The 12,091-nt window shown below is 33.1% G+C and overlaps 1 pseudogene; it reads right to left on the bottom strand.

Moving 5' to 3' along the window:
* Nucleotides 1-7,206: 7,206 nt before the first annotated feature.
* Nucleotides 7,207-12,091, bottom strand: part of LOC131522454 (uncharacterized) — a 48,961-nt pseudogene continuing 44,076 nt past the window's right edge.

The following is a 12,091-nucleotide window of genomic DNA, read 5'->3' on the forward strand; positions in this document are numbered from 1 at the left end:
TCTTTGCAGCATTAACAGCAAATTCATGGTTTAGTTTCAAACACGAGGAGTGAAATGTTACAATTCACTCCCATAGTCTGGGTTAGTTGTAACATACCCTGTGGTGAGATGTAATATTATGATATCCACCGGGGTGAGATATAACATTATAAGGATTATGACAAAAAAAAAAAAAAAAAATTATAATAATAAAAAAGGATTTTGAAAGCTTTTTATTCAACACTGACTTTTTAACATAATTGGTGCAGTTTTGTGTGTGTGTGTTACATTAGCATCATGATAATAAAACTGAATAATGTGCATGTGTGTGTGTGTGTGTGTGTGTGTTTAAGCATGTTTGTTAATGCTAGATAAATAATAAATAAAACTGAATGTGAGCACTTGAACATTTAGAGACAACCCTTGGTTTGTCTTTCTCTACCAAGACTGAAATTCAAAGAAATCATTTAAAAATAAAACAAAAAATTAGCTTGAAGTAAGTTATAACATGTTTCATTAATGCTACGAATAAGAGTCTTGTAGCCATGAACTAGCTCACCTCACTGCTAACAGCCAAAACATTAGCACAACAACAACTTCACAGACACACAATAAACATAATTTAACTTTGATGAGTTTAACTACAAATCAGGGACTGCCATCACAAAAATAAATGAATTATAAAAAGTTACTTTCTTACCACCAAATTAGTTTTTCTCCTCTAAAATCTGCTGTGTATGCCACAGGGCTCTACTTCCTCACATGTGGAATGTGTGAAGTGAATTAGGTGATTTGTAACTTGTTCCTTATTTGAGAAATTGGAAGTGTTACATCCCCGTCACCTCTCTCTCTCTCTCTCTCTCTATATATATATATCTATATATCTATATACACACATATATGGGGAAAATGTTTTTTTGATCCCCTGCTGATTTTGTACGTTTGCCCACTGACAAAGAAATGATCAGTCTATAATTTTATTGGTAGGTTTATTTGAACAGTGAGAGAATAACAAACAAAAAAAACGCATTTAAAAAAAATTATAAATTTATTTGCATTTTAATGAGTCAAATAAGTATTTGATCCCCTATCAATCAGCAAGATTTCTGGCTCCCAGGTGTCTTTTATACAGGTAAGGAGCTGAGACTGTCTTTAGGGACTGCTCCTAATCTCAGTTTGTTACCTGTATAAATGACAACCTGTCCACAGAAGAAATCAAATCAATCAGATTCCAAACTCTCCACCATGGCCAAAACCAAAGAGCTGTCCAAGGATGACAGGGTCAAGATTGTAGACCTACACAAAGAAATGGGCTACAAGACCATCGCTAAGCAGCTTGGTGAGAAGGTGACAACAGTTGGTGCGATTATTCGCAAATAGAAGAAACACAAAATAACTGCCAATCTCCCTCGGTCTGGGGCTCCATGCAAGATCTCACCTCGTGGGGCTTCAATGATCATGAGAACGGTGAGGAATCAGCCCAGAACTACACGGGAGGATCTTGTCAATGATCTCAAGGCAGCTGGGACCATAGTCACCAAGAAAACAATTGGTAACACACTACGCCGTGAAGGACCGAAATCCTGCAGCGCCCGCAAGGTCCCCCTGCTCAAGAAAGCACAAGTACAGTCCTGTCTGAAGTTTGCCAATGATTCAAAGGAAAACTGGGTGAAAGTGTTTTGGTCAGATGAGACCAAAATCCAGCTCTTTGGCATCAACTCAACTCGCCGTGTTTGGAGGAGGAGGAATGCTGCCTATGACCCCAAGAACAGCATCCCCACCGTCAAACATGGAGGTGGAAACATTATGCTTTGGGGGTGTTTTTCTGCTAAGAGGACAGGACAACTGCACTGAATGAAAGGGACAATGGACGGGGCCATGTGCCGTCAGGGCCAGGGCATTGAAGCCAGCCAAGGCATTGAAAAAGGGTCGTGGATGGGTATTCCAGCATGACAATGACACAAAACACACACACACACACACACACACACATATATATATATATATATATATATATATATATATATTAGTGCTGTCAAAGTTAACGCGTTAATAACGCGTTAACGCAAATTCATTTTAACGGCACTCATTTTTTTAACGCGCGATTAACGCAGCGCGTATTTTCTGTTTGACCCATGGCCCAACCCGTAGTTGGATAAATGGAGATGCACAGTGTTGCCAACTTAGCAACATTGCAGACCCCTTTAGCGACTTTTTTTCCCTTTAAAAAAGCGCCTAAACCTTATACTGCCGTGCGAGCCGTCTCTCTCTCTCTCTCTCTCTCTCTCTCTCTCTCTGCGTCTGCTCAGTTTCTGTTCAGCTCGCGGGAGAGAGCAGTAGGGCTTTAATTCAGTTAAACACAGATATTATGTTGTCTCTCTAATTTTACATGCAAGTATAGCCGAAATCACAGCACAGCTGTTACCTTTATCTTATGTGTATTTGATTTCATCAGACGACGGTGCGATTATCATGATTTTTTTGTGCAGATTAACATCTTGGAAGGGAGAGCTGGTTATGTTGTCTTAATGGATCGCGTTTCAGTCATTATTTCATATTCATTCAACAGAAACAGTAACATATACCAATGAAAACAGTTTTATTGAGAATTTAGCTTCATCTAAATACAGTATGTGGGCACAGAGTGGGAAACAAATGTAATAATAAATAATAAATGTACATTTTACATGTTCAGAAGAAGAGCTGCCCTGTCATGCAAAAATGTAAACAGGTTTGTGTAAGTAAATTGCTCAGTGCAAAGAAAGAGAAGTAATGGGAACCTGGTATTTCTTTTTTCATGTGTCTAATAGACATGAACAAATTATTTGAAAAACATCTATGACCTTTGAAACATGTCTAGTCTTCATGCTCTATGTTGACTATGGTTTCAATAATAATAAACATACATTCGCATAAAGCATCCATATTTATCCATGCCCATGTTAGAGTATTAAAAACTTGAAAAGTATTCATTTAAGGTACATTTTAGAACAAATAAAAATGTGCGATTAAGTTGCGATTAATCACGAGTTAACTCATGCCAATCATGTGATTAATCGCGATTAAAAATTTTAATCGATTGACAGCCCTAATATATATATATATATATATATATATATATTGTGATTATATATCACAATATATATTTTCCTCATAATTGAGTACATATATTGTACGTTTCCATAAAATGTGAATATATAGTACATTTAGTTATGTTCAAAAATATATTTACACAGACACAATACCATATTTTATTACATGTATATATTATAAATGATAATATTGAACATAAAATAACATAATAAAGTATATTAATATATATTAATAATATATGAATAAATCACATTTTTATGTCACATATTTTCAATATAAAAGTGGCAATTCCTTATGTATTTTTCAATATGTTCGAATATAGAAACACAATATATTATTCTGTATATTTTCAATATACAATAAATTATTTAATTTATTGATTGTTCAAGTATAAGAAAATATATTTTCTTTGAGTAAGGGTGGGTCATTTATCAAGGCCTTTTTGATGGGTAGCACCAAAGGTGGATTTTCTAAATGATGGTCCAAACCCAAGGAGGCATTACAGATTTTTTTTCCAAGACTGGTGTTAAGTGTCAATTTGTTCAGCAATGTTATACGTATACTAATACATTTTGTGTAAACGCTGTTTGCTATGTATGGTACAGTGTGCTATTTTAAATGATTTTATTGTGACACTGGTTAAACAGACTTCAAAGAACCATTTTATTGCTCTAAAATACCATTAGAGAGGCAAACAGTAATTGACAAACTTACAATGAATGTTAAACATCACCTATTGATTTTTTTTTTTTTTTTTTTTTTAAGTTTTAAGAATAGTAATATCTGTCTCCATCTGCTGGTCACGTTTATTATTATTAGTAAGTGATTTACTCACTAAAAAGTTATTCTGCCTGTCATGAAAATAATATTTACTTGAAATAGTCACCAGCTTATTTAATCATTATTCTTATTTTATTAAGGTGATTGTGATATTGATTATTACTAATAGTGGTAATCAATTATTACTGATAATAATATTGGCATTATCAAAATGCATGTTTTTTTTTTTTTTTTTTTTTTCTAATAATATTTTAAATATATAAATGGCATACGTTATTTATAAGTAGCATGCTTGTCAGGAGCACATATACAATGTGGAGAAAAAAAGAACATTAGTGCAAATTATTAAAATACAGCTTTTGTTCATGTTCAAATGAGCCAAAGACAAAAATGAGACGCTTTGAAAAACTAAAAGATGATCAACTTAATAATAGTTTCTGCAGACAACACTCAACTTACAGTTACAGCAACATTACAAAAGCACACACATTACATTGTAAATACATTTTTATTCTCAAAAACATTTCTCCATATTCACTTTTTATGAACTGTATTTGTTAAAAATAAAATACACATTAAAACTGTGAACAACTAAACATTTGATTTTGTGTTTATAAAAAACAATAAAATGCAACTAAAATACAAAAAGATACAATACTGACATGCAGTTAATTAATACTTTTGGGAGTGTTTGTTATGTCATGCTTTTGTGAAATATCTGAAGTATTGTATTTTAAAATCATGTATCTCATTGTCATTATTTGTTTGCATACAAAAAATGTGATGTGCTATACTTAAAAAAAAAAAGTAATATTTTGGAGTAGTATATTTAATTAATAGAATCTACCTGAATAAATCATGTAAATTATTTAATCTATGACACAATGGATTTAATATTATTAGAGAAATGTGCTCAATTACTTAAAGTTGATTCTCAAAAGTCTGTGATTTTGAGTAAGGCCTGTTCATATTTGACTGAATTATTTTGTACAATTAAATGATTATATACAGCTAGACAGCTGTAGGAAAAAGAACTTGTAACTGCACTGGCATTAACAAAGCTACTGCTCATTGAACAAAGCATTAAGCCTCATATTATTAGTACATGAGTTATCCACAACCTAACCATAAGCTCTACTCTTCTGCACAATGGTAACGACAGAAACTTCAACAAACACATAAAATAGCACTTAATTTCAAAATTCTCCAAATCCAGCCATATGCAAAGCATGCTGGGAACTAACAATCACCACCAAAATAAAACTGCATAATTGAGCTAATTCTCTTAAAACAAATAGGCAGCCTTCTTTCCTTAATTTTTTTTCAGTTTAATCAGTTCCTCAGTTCAAGCCTCAAACTGCTTAAGTTTCCTTAAAAAATGAGGAAAACATATCTCTTGGTTTTATTAGTGAAATGTTCTCGATATTTTCTATACAACACTAAACCATAAATTCTTTAATAAAATATACACACTATTTTTAATTATCACCTTAATTTTTTAAATGAAAATTATAAGACCCACAATTAATTTTTGTTAGATCATTTCTGTATGTATCCTTTAATTAGCTCAGTAATAACCATCATATTCAGAATTACTGCACTGTAAAAAAAAAAAAGTTGAGCCAACTTAAAATTTTAAGGCAACCAGCTTCACCAGATTTTTGAGCTTACAGGAAATGTACATATCTAGTATTATTAGTGCTTATCAATATACTGCAATATATCCATGGACCAAGTATGGCTATATATTTATACATGCAAAATACATGCAAATGATGCAAATGAAGACAATAACTGCACTGCAGATTTACAATAGCTTTATTGAAACACTCAATTATAGTAGTTAATGCTTGGGTTTGCATAAAGATGAACACATATATCTCACTTCATTGTTTGCATAGTTACACATTTGCTATATGAAAATATGTGTGATATAAGAAAAAATGAAATATTTACTAAAAACAAATATTAAAAGTCTTGGATTTTTGGACAATTGGATGTACTGTTAAAGTCATGGCAACATGGTGGGTGAAAAATGAGATTTGACGTTTATTACTTAATTGATTGAGTACTTTATGTAATATGTATAAATACAAATACATAGATATATATCACAGTATGTATTTCCCTCACAATATATTGAACGTACATGTTCCCATGAAATGTGAATATATATAGTACATTTATGTTCAAATATATTTACACACACACACAAAATACCATATTCTATTACATATGAAGGATATTACTGAATATAAAATAACATATATATTATATAGTACAGTATATTAAGATATATTAATAATATATTTTTATGTCACATATTTTTCAGTATATGAAAAGCAATTCTTTATGAATCTTTCAATATTTTGGAACATAGTAACACAGTATATTATTCTGCATATGTAATATTTAATAAATAATATATTGATTGTTAATATATAAGAAAAATATATTTTCTTTGTGTAAGGGTGGGTAATTTATCAACGTCTTTTTGATGGGTAGCACCCAAGGTGGATTTTCTAAATGATGATCGATCCAACCCAAAGAGGCATTAGGGCCCTTTTCAAACCTGTTGTTAAGTGTCATTTTGTTCAGCAATGTTATTCTTACTACTAATAATTTTTTACTTCATGCCATGTATAGTGCAGTGTGCTATTTTAAATTATTTCACTGTAACACTGGTTAAACTTACATTGAATGTTAAAACATCACCTACTTAAATTTAAAAAATGAATTGTTCTGTGTAAAAACGGTAATATCTGTCTCCATCTACTGGTCACTTTTATTATTCTTCGTAAGTGACTTAATAAAAAGTTATTCTGCCTAGCATGAAAATAACACTTACTTGAAATAATCATGAAATTATTATTATTTTTTTTTCTTTTTACTAATACTAATAATAATATTTTGAATATAATAATGGCATAATGATTAAATATGATGTTAAAATTGTCATTCTTTTTGTTTTTTGTAATCATGCATAATCTTGCACACAGCTTTTTTTCTGACTTTTTCTAGCCCTCATTGTCAAGTTCATGTTCAAATGAGCCACTTGTGTGCATTTAGGTTAAATACAAAAATTACACACTCTTAAAAAGATGATCAACTTAATTATGGTTTCTGCAAACAAAGTTCAACTTACAGTTACAGCAACATTATAAAAGCATATTTGAAAACAATTTGTCACCTACTTTAATGTGCAGCAATTAATGGACAAACTACAAATTACCAAACTACAAATAATACCACATTTCCCCATATTCACTTTTTATTTATTGTAGAAATGTATTTGTTAAAAATAAAATACACATTAAAACTGTGAACAACTAAACATTTGTTTCTTCAGTTAGTTCAGTAATAGCAATCATATTCAGAATTACTGGGGGAGCTGCATAAAGCAAGCACTCCTCCAATATTCTTCCTCAAAGTATTTATGAGGCCAGATACACCCTGACTGTAAAGGAACTGATTCTCTGCAATATTTCCTGCCGCCTTCACCACATCTTCCATAGCATTTATAACAGGCTGGCAGAAGATGAAATGTTGAGTTTGTCTCTCCAGTACAGTGACTCTTCCACTAAGAACACTCAGTAGATTTACAGCTCTTCTGACCACTTCTTGAAATGCAGCTGTGCCTCTAGATGCTGCTTCACCTCTTCAATCTCACTCTGAATTTTATTCAGCAATTTATCAGTCTCTTTAATCTCAGTCTGTATGCTAGAGATCCTGGATCGGTAATTAGTCACTTTCATGCTGTTCTCATTCACCTGACACTCATTTTCTTTAAGCCCATCTTCAGCATCCCTGATAGCCTTTGAAGCATCCACTATTGTATTTACTCCACTATAGAAAATTACTGGACCTAAAGGAAAGCAAGAAATCACATCAGCCATAATAGATGATTAGGTGTGCTCTTTAGGATGATGATAAATGGTAGGGATTGTAGCAGTGATCAGAAGTAGAAAATTTCTCACCTGCAATCCATCCAGCAATTGGTATCAGAGTAACACATGCTCCTGCAGCTGCTACCCATCCACCTGTCCCCTGCCTGCCTTTCTCTTTTTTTAATGTATGTTTTGTTAATTCTACATTTTTTTGGGCCTGCTTCAATGCCGCTTCAGACGCCTTTAATGATTCTTCAGCTGATTTCTTCTCAATATGTAATTTATCTTTGGCCATACATTTTTCCTTATTCTGCTGCTCAACATTTCCCTTTTCTATAGTAAGTCGCTCCATCCATTCATCCAAATATCCCAGTTTTTCTTTAATTGTTGTCTCTGATTCTTTCAGGTATCGCTCAGCGTGCTCAATATGTCCTCTGATTTGTTCATAATTGGAGCATGTGTCAGTGGTGGGATCAACTTGTGCATCCAAGAGAGACATGCAGATGTTGGAGATAGAAACAATTCCCTCATTTAGAGGCCCAACAACTGTCTCCACAGACTGCAAATCCTCAACACTGTGAGTGTAAAGATATAGAATAAGAAAATCAATCATAAACAAATATAAAAAACAGCAATATTCTGTGAACAGAGACTAGATTTTAAAACACTTACTCAGATAATTGGAACAGTTTTATTTCAGCTGTCATACTGAAACACAAAAAGAAAGAAAATGAATGATATTGTGTGTAATTAAACAGTGCTGTTGAGTTCTTTAGCAAAACATTTTGGAGTTATTGTAAGTATTATGATTTTATTTCATTTAAATTCACAACTCAAAAACAAATTCAAAGAAACAAAAGCAAAACAAAAAGTTGTATAACTGGTCTAGGTAAGTCATTGGTAAAGGATTAATTAGCAAAATCACACAAGAGTGCCTTTTTCTTAATATCAGCACATAATGGTAACATTCTCTCACAAATTGTGCTTTTGTTTTGTGATTCTTAGTTCAGTCTTGAGTTTGTATTCCTGTTTCCTTTTCCCCACTGCCTGATTGTTCTCAACTGTTTTTTGTTAGTCATATTATTCTTAATGTCTTTAATGCTCTGTGTTTCCCTTGTTCCTGGTCAGGTCTTGTCCTCTCATAGTAGTAGTAGTTTGTATATGTGCTTTGTTCTGGTTTCCTTGGCTGTTTTCTAGTGTCTTGTCCTGTTTCTATACTTGCTGTTAATAAACAGAATAGCTGGATTTACCTCTTAGACAAAATAATTTTGTCGTTCGTTAGTTTGTCGTAGGGGTGTGTGATATACAACCCGAATTCCGGAAATGTTGGGATGTTTTTTTAAATTTGAATAAAATGAAAACTAAAAGACTTTCAAATCACATGAGCCAACATTTTATTCACAATAGAACATAGAGAACATAACAAATGTTTAAACAGAGAAATTTTACACTTTTATCCACTAAATGAGCTCATTTCAAATTTGATGCCTGCTACAGGTATCAAAGAGTATGGCACGGTGCCAACAAAGGGATGAAAAAGCAAGAAATTTTGAAAAGATTCAGCTGGGAGAACATCTAGCAACTAAGTGCCACATAAATATCCAGCCTTCCTGAGTATGATTACATAAAAATGCAAATGCTCATCTTGTTTAACAGATTGTCAGGTTTATAACAACCAGAGGTGTAAAATACTTGAGTAATTTTACTTGATTACTTTACTTAAGTATTATTTTGGGGGATTTGTACTTTATTCAAGTACAATTTAAACTGACTACTTGTACTTTTACTTGATTACATTTCTGAAGAAAAAACAGTACTTTTTACGCCTTACAATTTTATTTCATCTTGAAAAGTACATTACATTTTTATTTTACCTTATGCACATTAAATATGGTAAACAGAAGCTCAAACGTGCGTGCCTGATGTGAGAACCAATGATCATTGTTTCATGCATCAAGCACACATTATGACCGGATTTATGACCGGATTTATGGGCTCCCTGTCAGCGTTGATCGACAGGTTGTCCTATGTCAAATGTATACATGGGTAGATTTCTGACCTGATTTATGGGTATATGACCCCTCTGTCACCCTGACTGTCACGTCACCGGGGTCCTGTCAGCCCTGAATGACATGACAGTAGGGGTTTGTAAATCAAAAGATCTAAACAGATGACATTTGATTTGACATTTGTTGGATTTATGAGTGGATTTACGTTGTTTTTAATCACTCACCTGGTGCCATGGGGTTTTTATGGCGTTCCTTCCTGGCCTGTAGCTAACGCTCAGTCTTGGAGGTGTTGGGCCTCTTCTTGGTTCTGGAAAAAATGGCTGAGCAAAGAATGTGTATTGCCACCTTATGTTTGTTTGATCTGTATGTTATATGTTAATGCCTAGTCAGGGGGGTCTTCCTGGTTGTGGAAAAAGTGGCTGAGTAATGGGTGATGTGGTGGCTCCTTAAGAGGACCAATGTTTGTTTGATTTGTATGGCATATGTTATTGTCTAGACACCAATTTGTTCCTACCGGCTTGTCTACATCCGCCTCTGAATAAGGAAGATTGTCAGGACATCTGCTTTTCCAGGTATGGATCAAGAAAGGTGTCGTGTCTGAGGGTAGTTCTTTGTTTTTGGGGGGATGGAAGACATCCAAACACGTGTCTAATGTCAAACCCCTAAACGGTTCAGTTCTGCTTGATCTATAGGCTAAATGTTGATAGCTAAGACATCACTGTTTTGATTGTATGAAAACTGAAACATAGAATTAAAGATTTCACCAATTGATGAAAATTTCTATATGCGTCTGAAAAGGTGCTATGTCCGGGCATGTTTTTCTTTATCATCTCAATATGTGTATGCTAACACCTCTGTAGGATCAGAGCAACCTAATCTGCAGGTTGAATAGATAAACTTATAAGGAGGAGTCTTAAGTTAAAAATTATCCAACTATCCATTTACTTCTGACAGTGAAGGTGATTGTGGGTCTAACTGACAGCGGACGACAGTATCCTCTTTGTGCTTGTGTTAATGACTTTACAGCATTCACTCATATAGATGTGCACAGAATCATGCTTTAGTTCAGTTCAGTTCATTTTATTTATAAAGCACAATAAAACAACAATGGTTGACCATTGTGCTAAACGATATTGTTTAAATGAAAAGTACATAACATGATATGACAAGACAAACAAATAAACATTTTTAAATAAGCCCTGCTTTAGACAAATAATCAACACTTTGGCTGATTATTTGGACTATCTCTCTCTCTCTCTCTCTCTCACACACACACACACACACACACACACACAAATCTGAGTATACTAAATTTTAAGTATGAGCAAATATGTTGTTTTTACTTTTTATTGTTGTTATTTAATAAATGTTTTCATTTTAATCTAGCCCGTAGATAGTATGTGTACTGTAAAAGAACAAATATACATTTCACTTAAAACTCCTCAGTAATACAATTACACCTACGGTTTTAAACATGTTTAAAAAGTTTCAAACACATTGTCACTAAAGCAAGTCATGCTGTCTATTGTCTTTAAAAGAGAGGAAAGAGAGCATGACAAGCACATACTTATTCATTTAAGAAAATGATTGAACATTTGACCAAACTTTTTATTATTTTGACAAACCTCCATTTCAAATTATTTCCCTCGAGGTGTTTGTCCACCGAATCTTTTTCAACACAACGACATTAAACATTAAAGAATGTCATCAGTCACTGTCACCATCTTCTTTGACTTAAATAAAGTGACATCTCAGGTGTACGTAAGCATCTACAATCTGCTAAACATTTTTGTTTCTCCACTTCTGTCATATTTATTTGATGTAATGCAAACATATTTTGAGAACTATGATGTTCCACGTTTTTGTAAAGGTCATAGAAAGAATTCAAATATAATCTTTACATAGGAATTATCTTTGCGCAAAGCAAATTGACTAAAAATCATTGAATTACAAAATGCAAAAATGTATACATTTAAGAAAAATTGCTATAATGCATACAGAATACAGAAATCCTCCTCTTGATCTATTGTGACTGACATTTTACTAAGTCAGACGGTCAGGATTATGGACGACACGGCTCACATTTAGTTTGTTGGACTGTATATGTCACTACTATGACTGTACTGTAGGTGAGGCCTTCTCTCTCTGAGAGCCATCAGCATTCAGTGTTTATAGAAATAAATGAAAATTAAGAACATTTCTTGAGAGTGTTTGACTAAGTCGGTATTTCTTTTTAGGACGATTATTCATCTATTTGATGTGATACCCCATTAAGTATCGACACAAAAATTAAGGCGTGCTGTTTTACACTTACGACTGAATTGACATATCTTACCATTGTGC

Source organism: Onychostoma macrolepis, chromosome 16 (genome assembly GCF_012432095.1).
Source record: "Onychostoma macrolepis isolate SWU-2019 chromosome 16, ASM1243209v1, whole genome shotgun sequence".
Classification (NCBI taxonomy): Eukaryota; Metazoa; Chordata; class Actinopteri; order Cypriniformes; family Cyprinidae; genus Onychostoma; species Onychostoma macrolepis.